General features: G+C 38.8%; 1 protein-coding gene across 3 annotated transcripts in view; it reads left to right on the plus strand.

The window, feature by feature from the left end:
• SFMBT1 (Scm like with four mbt domains 1) overlaps window positions 1–10,366 on the plus strand; it is a 133,042-nt gene that overhangs the window by 46,670 nt on the left and 76,006 nt on the right. The window contains exon 1 of one of the 3 annotated variants that reach the window (XM_023195556.2): window positions 9,075–9,099. The exons of the other annotated variants lie outside the window; for them this stretch is intronic. The gene's annotated coding sequence lies outside the window, so the exon portion shown is untranslated. Of the gene's footprint in view, window positions 1–9,074; window positions 9,100–10,366 lie in introns of those variants that run through there. 3 annotated transcript variants of the gene reach the window in all.

The following is a 10,366-nucleotide window of genomic DNA, read 5'->3' on the forward strand; positions in this document are numbered from 1 at the left end:
TGTAATGAGCCTTAAAGGCCCTTATGAGCTGCTGATCTAGATACTGAATTAGAGACTGTGTTTGGGGGCAAGTAGACTCCCTTCATCACTTTTGGTGTTGAACTCATGGGGAGAGTTGAACTCATGGGTGGCTGGGGGCATTGTCAAATATCAAAAGAACGTTAAAAAGCAGACCCTTACTGGCAGGGTACTTCCTGACTTCAGGGACAAATCATTGATGGAACCAATTCAGAAAAAGGGTTCTTGTTGTCCAGGCCTTATTGTACAACCAAAAGACTAGCAGCTGGCTTTTATCTTTTCCCTTCGACTTGTGGGGGTTAGCGGGCTGTCCTGATTATAAACTCAGCTGCACTTGCTCAGAATAGTCAAGTTAGCCTATCCCTTCCTCCCTTAAATCCTGGTGCTTTCTTCTCCTCCTTACTAATAAATGTCCTTTGTAGCACATTTTCCCCCAAAATAGAGCACTTTCATCAGCATTAAAAACCTGTTCCGGTTGGGTGCAGTGGCTCGTGCCTGAAATCCCAGCATTTTGGGAGGCCAAGATGGGAGGATTGCTTGAGCCCAGGAGTTCCAGACTAGTCTGCTCAATATAGTGAGACCTCATCTCTACAGAAAGGTAAAAAACAAATTAGCTGAGCGTAGTAGCACGTTCCTGTAGTCTTAGCTACTAGGGAGGTCGAGGTAAGAGGATTGCTGAGCCTGGGAAGTGGAGGTTGCAGTGATTCGAGCTCATGCCATTGCACTCCAGCCTGGGTGACAGAACAAGACCCTGTCTCAAAAAAACCCCACAGAAACCTATTCAGGTGGAAATCCTTTCTCCTCAATGATTTTCTTAATGGCATTGGGGAACTCATTTGCTGCCTGTTGGTCAGCCTGCTTCTCCTATTAAAGTTTTAAAGCCAAAGCACTTTCTAAAATTATCAAAGCATCCTTTGCTGGCATTAAATCCTTCAGCTTTAGATTCTTAACCTTTTTTTTTTTTTTTTTTCTGAGATGGAGTTTCGCTCCTTTTGCCCATGCTGGAGTGCATCGGCTCACCGCAACCTCTGTCTCCTGGGTTCAAGTGATTCTCCTGCCTCAGCCTCATGAGTAGCTGGGATTACAGGCATGCGCCAGCACACCTGGCTAATTTTGTGTTTTTAGTAGAGATGGGATTTCTCCATGTTGATCAAGCTGGTCTCCAACTCCCGACCTCAGGTGATCCACCCACCTCGGCCTCCCAAAGTGCTGGGATTACAGGTGTGAGCCACTGCGCCCGGCCTCCTTCACCTTTCTTTTGCTTTAAGTTGTCATATAATGACTTCACTTCTTCTCAAATCATACAAAAGTTTATAGGTACGCCTTTCTACAGCAGTCGTGCGCCCACATAAAAGCTGCATTTTCAACGTGAGATAAAAATGTAATTCACACAAAATGCAAGGTTTTTGCATCTGTTGGCGTAGCTGCAGTGATGGCTTCACACATTTCCTTTCCTTTTTTTTTTTTTTCTTTAAACAATGGTCCTTATGCTGGATTTACTTATCTTGAAATGGAGGCAGCTGCAGCTGTAGACCTCAATCTGTTGTACATATCAAGTAATCCAGCTTTTTCTTACAACATCACCGCTTCTCTCTGCTTCTTGAGAGCACATCCGGCATCTCTAGCGGTACTTCCTATGGGTCTCAGGGTGTTATTAAATACAGTACTGCAGTAAGCATCATGAAAAATGTGTAAGCACCATGGGAGATCACTTTTTATTGTGATATTATTTATGCATTTTACTGGAGGGACGAACTGCCCACGTGGAGATGATTAGTGTCACACAGCATTTTAAGCAGATAGTTGCAACACTTGAGGTCAAGGCAATAGCAACAGGAGATAGCTACAAAATGATTGCAGTAGCACAATATATACTACACTTAATTTTGTGTAGTTATGATATAAAACTACATCTTTAGGTTTGTTTACATTTCTCAGGACTGGGAATGACACCATGTACAGTCTGTGTTTGTACAAGTTTTGATATTTTTTAACTTTGAATAATAGATTTGTATATATTTTAAAGTGGTAAATGATAAAATAGACTAATATTACATGTATTTTATGCATTTACAACACACCCTTTTCTTTATTTTTTGATATTTTTAAGCTACATGGTTTGTCTGCAAGTTTTTTCAAATTGTCATAAATCTCCAAAAATTTTTTCGAGATAGTTATTTTTAAAAATCTGTAAGTGGACCCATGTAGTTCATGCCCATGTTGTTCAAGGCTCAACTGTAATTATTGTATTGCTGGCTATCTACACACTTTAGATTATGAGATTCGTGAGGGCAGGTTTCAAAATACTTGTTCACCTAGAACAAATGTGGTGTGGCAATAATATGTGCTCAGTAAATATTGACAGTAAGAATTCCATGACACACTACTCTTGATTCATAGAGCCTCCTTTAAATAAAATAACTGCTGTTCACTGTTAAATACTGTCTGGTGAATGGCAGTACTAATTTAAGCACTCTGTTACTGATGGTGGGAAGTGCCACACTATAGTTTGCAGCTTCCTTTGTAGTTGGATGGGATCTTGTGACTGGATTTTAATTAGTGGAATGTGGGTGGAAGGGACGTACCACTTTTAGGTCTGTCCCATGAAAACTTCCCATGTGTGATCCCCTACTGTGAATGATTTGTGAAGATTTTGTTGAAGATGGTAGAGGTATGTGGTGGAAGGCTTTTGGCTTCATGAATAATCACATGGTGGAGAGCTCTCTGCTGATTAGGAACACCTATTTGGACTTCATCTCAGTGGGAAATACATATCTGTTGGATTAAGCAGTTGAAAATTGAAATTTATCTGTTAAAGCACAGCATTACCTTAACTGATATAAACCAGTAATAGCCAAATTATTTTCTTTCTCCTTCTGTTACATGTCCTAAGGGTAACCCAGATATCTTGTCTCTCTTTTTTTTTTTGATCATTGGCTTCTGTATTTGAAATGTTATTTAAAAGCACAGTTGTGTCCTTGAATATAAGTACTGTTTTTATAGTTTTACTGAGATGTATTTCACAGATCATAAAACTCACTTATTTAAAGTTTACAGTTAAGTAGTTTTTTTATTCGCGGAATAGTACAACTCTTACCACAGTTCTAATATTAGAATGTTTTTAATACTCCCAAAAGCAACCCTGTACATATTAGTAGTCGTTATCCATTACCTTTTCTCTGCCAGCCCTTGGCGACCACAGTCTACCCTCTGTCTCTGTGAATTTGCCTATTCTGGTCATTTTATATAAATGGAAGCATATAATATGTGGCCTTTAGTGTCTGTCTTCTCATGTACAATATTTTCAACGTTATCCTTGTTGTAGTATGTATTCGTACTTCATTTCTTTTTATGGCCAAATAATATTCCATTATATTATATATATTACATTTTACTTATCCATTAATTGGTTGATACATTTGATTTGTTTCTATTTTTTGACTATTATAAATAATACTACAAACATTCATGAACAAGTTTATGTTTGGACGTATGTTTTCATATGTCTTGGGTATATATTGAGGAGTGAAATCCTGGGCCATATGGTAACTTTATGTTTAACATTGAGGAACTGCCAGACTGTTTTCCCAGGTGGCTGCATCATTTTAACATTCCCACCAACATTGCCTTTATGTTTTGTTACCACCAGAGGAGTAGGGTCACCTGGTAAGTGTAGTTCCTTAAGGGCTGTAGGTGGGGAGTGCTCAGAGAGGCGCCTGGGGGTGGCAGGCAGTGTGAGGTTGACCTCTCTCCTGCCTCTTCTCCTTCCACTTGTTCTTGCTTGCTTACTTGGCACCAACTACCCTGGCCTCCCTGCTATTCCTGGAACATAGCTCACACTCACATGCTCTCGCTTTAGGCCCTTTGTGCTGGCTTTTCCCTCTTCCTGGCATGCTCTTTCCTTCTATGGCTCCCTCAAGGCTTTGTCCATGTTACCTTCTCAATGAAGCCTCCTTTCTCTCCACCCAATTTAACCACCCCACACTGTCATTCCTCCTCAGCTCTATCACTTATGACGTTTAGAAAAAGTGTTACACTTTCTTCCTTACAGTAAAACACAAGTTTCATGAGGGCAGAGATTTTGGTCTGTTTTCTTCACTGATATATCTCTAATTTTTTTTTATTATGCCTGACACATAGTAAGTTTCCAGTAAATACTTATTGAAAGAATGAATAAATAGCTTTCCATGTCAATAAATGCATTTTTGTCTTAAAATTTTAAATCACTGAAGTAAACATATGAGTACATTTTTATCTTGAAAAGTTTACCCAATGCAGTTAAAACAAACATTCCCTTTTGCCCTGCCCTGAATCTCACTTTTCTGTTAATGATTTGGATGTATTCTTCCTGACCATGTTAAAGGTATCTGCACATATACATATGTGTACCTGTAGAAATATGTAGTTTTGTTTTTGTTTGGTTTTATATAGATATAGGTTATATGTATATGTCTATATAAAACCACTATCCAAATCCAAAGCTTATTTCATCACCCCAGCATAAACTTTATGCTTACTAAGCTGTCTTACTCTTTTTAGCTTTCATCTTGTGGATGTGCCATTATGTATTGTTTGACCCTGAGGCTTCCAGTTTTTTCTTTTCTTTTTCTTTTTCCTTTTTTTTTTTGAGACGAAGTCTCACACTGTCGCCCAGGCTGGATTGCAGTGGTGTAATCTCAGCTCACTGCAACCTCTGCCTCCCAGGTTCAAGCGATTCTCCTGCCTCAGCCTCCTGAGTAGCCGGGATTACAGGCGCCTGCCACTGGGCCTGGCTGATTTTTTTGTATTTTTAGTAGAGACGGAGTTTCACCATGTTTTTCAGGCTGGTCTCGAACTCCTGAGACCTCGTGATCCACCTGCCTCGGCCTCCCCAAGTGTTGGGATTACAGGCATGAGCCACCGCGCCTGGCCTCCAATTTTTTCTTAATATAGGCATTGCTCAAGGAAACATTTTGGTTCTTGCTTCTTTGTACACATGGGGATGTTTCTCTGTGTATGCCCTGAAATGAGGACAACTTAAACTCTTTCTTTGAAATTGTTGTGCTACTTATTTCCTTATTGTCTCCGGATATTTTTCTGAAATATATTGGAAGTGGAATTGGTGGATTGTAAAGAATGCAAGTTAAAATTTTGATATAATAAAATTTCTCTCTGAAAGGGCTATATCCATTTGTGCTCCTGAACTGATAATGATGGCTTCCATTTCTCCATGTTTTCAACCATATTCAGTGTTACTAATCTTTTGTTTTTGCTAATCTGGGTGAAAAATAAAATTTTGGCTGTTGAGGTTGAATATATTTTCATGTGATTACCGGTCATTCCCTGCAATTATTGTCCATATCTGACCTTTTAAAAAAGTGTCCATGTTATTAGGTTTGGTCTTATTTATTTAATAGGTGCTATTATGGCTATTAATATTTTGTCTGCTATATATGCTGGAAATAGTTTTTTCTGTAGCTTTTTAAAAAAATTTGTTTATGGTTCTTTTTGCAAGTTGAAAGTTTTAAGTATTTTAGTCAAAGGTATCCATTTTATGGCTTCCTTGCTTAAGGAAATCTATGCTATTCCAAGGCTATAACCATATTCACGTATGTTTTCTTTTAATTTCTTTGGAATCTTCTTTTTCATGTTTTTCTCTTTTAATTCACCTGGAATTTATTTATGTGGCAGCATAAAGTAAGGTTCTAATTTTTTTTCCTCCCAAAATGGATAGGCAATTCTTTAACACTATTTGTTTGTGTCCTTTCATGATTTATATGGAATACCCTCTTTATCACAAACTGTACTGTCATAAAAATTGATCTATTTTGTTCAACTTTATTTTACTTTATTGATGTTTGTCTTTTCTTATGCTAATGTTACACTATTTTGATTTAGGAAAAAAATTTCTTTTTAGGGATGGGATCTCACTATGCTGCCCAGGTTGGTCTCGAACTCCTGGCCTCAAGTAATTCTCCTGTCTTGGCCTCCCAAAGTGCTGGGATTACAGGCATGAGCCGCTGTGCCTGGCCTAATATTTTGATGGAAGGAACTTGCCTTATGTCATCTTTTACAAAAATGTAGCTGGATTGTACATTTTCTCTTTTAGATGTGTTTCATTTCATGTTTTGTTTTTTGCTCTATCACCCAGGCTGGAGTGCGGCGGCATGATCCTAGGTCATTATAGACTCTGCCTCTCAGACTCAAGCAATTCTCAGCTTCCTGGCTGGCTGCGCCATGGCTCATGCCTGTAATCCCAGCACTTTGGGGAGTCTGAGGCAAGAGCAGATCACCTCACCTGAGGTCAGGGAGTTTAAGACCAGCCTAGCCAACATGGCAAAACCCTGTCTCTACCAAAAATACAAAAATTAGCCAAGCGTGGTAGCACACACTGTAATCCCAGTTACTCAGGAGGCTGAGGCATGAGAATTGCTTGAGCCTGGAGGCGGAGGTTGCAGTGAAACGAGATTGTGCCACTGCACTCCAGCCTGGGTGACAGAAGTAGACTGTCTCAAAACAAACCAACAAAAAAATCTCAGCTTCCTGAGTAGCTGGGATTACAGGCATGTGTCACCACACTTAGCTAATTTTGTTTCTTTAAATTTTTCATAGAGATATGAGGTCTTACTATATTGCCCAGGCTGGTCTGCAACTCCTGGGCTCAAGCTATCCTCTCACCTTGGCTTCCCACAGTGCTGGGATTACAGGCGTGAGCCACTATGCCCAGCTTTTATGCATTCTAAAATTAGCTTAGCAAGTCAAATACAGTGGCCTATTGGTTCAACCATAGAATTAGAAGGAAAAAAATGCCCTATTGGGATTTGGAGAAGAAAACCATTTCTCTAACACAATTTCCAATGGCCGTGTATGGTGTATTGTATGCTTATGCTATATTTTACTTAACAATTTCTCATTGTTGTCTTAAAATCTTTAAAAATATTGGCTCCACAATTTGATTTTCTTTGTTTTCTTTTTTTCCAGTTTAGGTTATTCTTGAGTTTGGGTTTTGTTTAGAACTTTCACTGGTTTTATACATTTATTAGTACCAGTTTATTCAACTGAGATGGATTTGCCCTGTATTGGGTTTATAAAATCATGAAAAGGTTTGGGTCAGATTTTTTCTTTTTTTTTCTTTTTTTTTCTTTTTTTTGATACAGGGTCTTGCTCTGCCACCCAAGCTGGAGTGCAGTGGCGCAAACCTCGCTCATCGCAACCTTGGCTTACTGCAACCTCTGCCCTGGGTTTGAGCAGTTCTCCCACTTCAGCCTCCTGAGTAGCTGGGATTACAAGCATATGCCACTACACCCAGCTAATTTTTTTTTTTTTTTTTTTTTTTACTTTTTGTAGAGACAGAGTCTTGCCATATTGCTCACGCTTATCTTGAACTCCTGAGCTCAAGTGATTCACCACTTCGGCCCCACAAAATACTGGGATTACAGATGTGAGCCACTGTGCCTGGCCTCAAGATTTAATTTAAATGATATGAGTGACTAAGATTTTCCTCTCAAAATTGAACTAAAACTTTGACTTTATCAGAGTTTATTTTTTAATCTCTCTAGTCAAACATGTAGCAGTGGGTTAAAACAATAAAAATGAAACAACAAACAACTTAATGAAACAATAAAAGATTTCTGTCCCTGAGTTATGTTGGCATTTGACAAATGGAAGGACAATGTTTAATTTAGATAGTCAAATAAAACATAGTGACAGTTGACTATAGTAAGAGTGAAAGGCAGACAGAAAGCTATACCTGTTGGGGAATGGGAACAGAAAATATGAGGTGACTCTACCACTGACTGCACTGTCAAGGTCAGAGTTAACTTTGCAGATCTGCTGAAAATGGAGCATCTAATTTGCTGAATTGTTGCAATTACTATGTTTAACAACATACTTGAAATTATTGTTGGACTTGTATCTATTGAGTTGAGGGATAAGTGTACAAAATCAAACATTTCTATAGGAATTTTCTTGCTAACTGCCTGGTATTTATTGAATTAAAGTTTGTTTTTTTTTTTCCCAACCCCCGAACGTATCAGTGATCTTTAGAACCACACTGAGGTCCTGTCCTTTCTAAGCCCTTTAAAAGTTACTTATGTCAGACATGTTAAATCATTTGGCTGAGGATACTTCCTACAGAAATTTATCTTGCATTATTGCAACTTCCCCATGTAATCACTCATCTTACTCAATGTTTATCTTAGCCATGAAAACAAAGGACATTAACATGAAGCCAGGTTACTACTACTACTACTACTACTACACTACTAGAGTGTGGACTATATGTGTAATCTAAAACAAGATGGGAGGGCTGAGGCAGGCGGATCACTTGAGGTCAGGGGTTTGAGACCAGCCTGGCCAACATGGTCTCTACTAAAATACAAAAAATACAAAATTAGCCAGGCGTGGTAGCTCACGCCTGTAATCCCAGCTACTTGGGAGGCTAAGGCAGGAGAATTGCTTCAAGCTGGGAGGCATAGGTTGCAGTGAGCTGAGATTGCGCCACTGCACTCCAGCCTGGGCAACAGAGCGGGACTTTGTCTAAAAAAAAAAACCAACAAAATGGGAAGGAAAGATTTTGTCTAACGTATTTGTTGTTCAGATGACTTTTAGGTCTTTTAAAAAATCTGTTAACATTCCATGGTAGTTTTATATTCATGTTACCACTTAAAAATGAAATAGCTCTTCAGTTTGATTTTTCTGCTGGGGTTTAGTTATTCTTTTTTAGTATTTATCTTGAAAGCTTATTTTTTCCAATTAGCTTTGCCTTTTCAATTTTTATATCTATTTCTTAGAAGTATTTAACATTTCTCCAAGCTTCAGTATATTATCTTAGAACCCCCTCCAAATATCTAAGTACCTATTTAGTTAACTAAAGTATTAAATAAGATGACTATGATCCAGATCAATTAATTCATGAGAATTTATTTATTTTTACATTTATTTATTTATTTATTTATTTTTACTTATTTATTTTTGAGACAGGATCTCTCCCTATTGCCCAGGCTAGAATGCAGTGGTGTGATCATTGCTCATGGTAACCTCAGACTCCTGGACTCAAGAGATCCTTCCGCCTCAGGCTTCCAGAGCACTGGGACTATAGGGGTGAGCCATTGGGCCCAGCCTTATAAGCACTTATTTAAATGAATAACTCTTTTTTTTTTTCTTTTGAGACGGAGTCTCGCTCTGTCACCCGAGCTGGAGTGCAGTGGTGCGATCTTGACTCTCTGCAGCTGCAGCCTCCTGGGTCAAGCGATTCTCTTCTCAGCCTCCCAAATAGCTGGGATTCCATGTGCCCGCCACCATACCCAGCTAATTTGTGTGTGTGTGCGTGTGCGTGTGCGTGTGTAGTAGAGATGGGGTTTTACCACATTGGCCGGGCTGGTCTCAAACTCCTGACCTCAAGCAATCTGCCTGCCTTGGCCTCTCAAAGTGCTGGGATTACAGGTGTGAGCCACTTCACCAGGCCTTAAATGAGTAACTCTTAGTGTATTCTGTTCACTACAAGAGGGTGATAATACCAAAATAAATGATAAAATAAACAATAACAGTAAAACAATTTAGCTCCTGGATATTTTAACTTTTTTTTTTTTTTTTTACTGCGTAAAAAGACAGCAGGCTAACAATAAAGAGAAAGCGTTAACAGATGTTCCACAACAGAAGGCTTCATCAGTCTATTTCTTGTGATCCTGTTAAGATGACGAACTGATTGCTCATTGGCTAAAATCTAAATGATTGATACAAGATTGAAAAAATGTCATAACCTTAGCTTTTTGCTACATAAAACTTGCATCTCTCCCACTTCATGCCTTTTGGCTTTGAAGTTTCATTATTATTTTTGTACTTTGTGGCTCTCTGCACAAAATACTCTAGCATGTTCCAAGAGTTTATGAACATAAACAGTAGATGACATCTTCAAAGCCTAGTGACCCAACAGATACTTGTTTAGCACTGACTTTCGTTCTGTCAAAACCATGCTGAAGTGTCAAGACTGTATATGTGGAGATTATCCACTAAATTAGAGCCATAGGAATTTGGACCTGTCAACAACCTTAAAACAGTGCCCCAGCACATAGGCAGTCCTCAGTAATTATTAATTGCTGTTATCCCTTCTCCTCCTATTCAGTCTTTTATCTGCCACTTACTCTATTGGTTCTCATGCTCTAGCCACAGCAGCCTTCAGGTCCTTCCCACCATAGAGCCTTGGTTTATTCTGTTCTTGGTGCCTGGAATAGTCCTCCTTTTCTCCCCCTTCTGCCTAGCTGCTGTATCATTTTCTCAGGGACACTGTCAGTGACCTCTCATTTTAGGTTAGACCTGCCTTTATATTCTTTCTTTTTTCTTTCTTTCTTTTTTTTTTTTTTTTTTTTTT

Source organism: Piliocolobus tephrosceles, chromosome 2, assembly GCF_002776525.5.
Source record: "Piliocolobus tephrosceles isolate RC106 chromosome 2, ASM277652v3, whole genome shotgun sequence".
NCBI classification, from domain to species: domain Eukaryota; kingdom Metazoa; phylum Chordata; class Mammalia; order Primates; family Cercopithecidae; genus Piliocolobus; species Piliocolobus tephrosceles.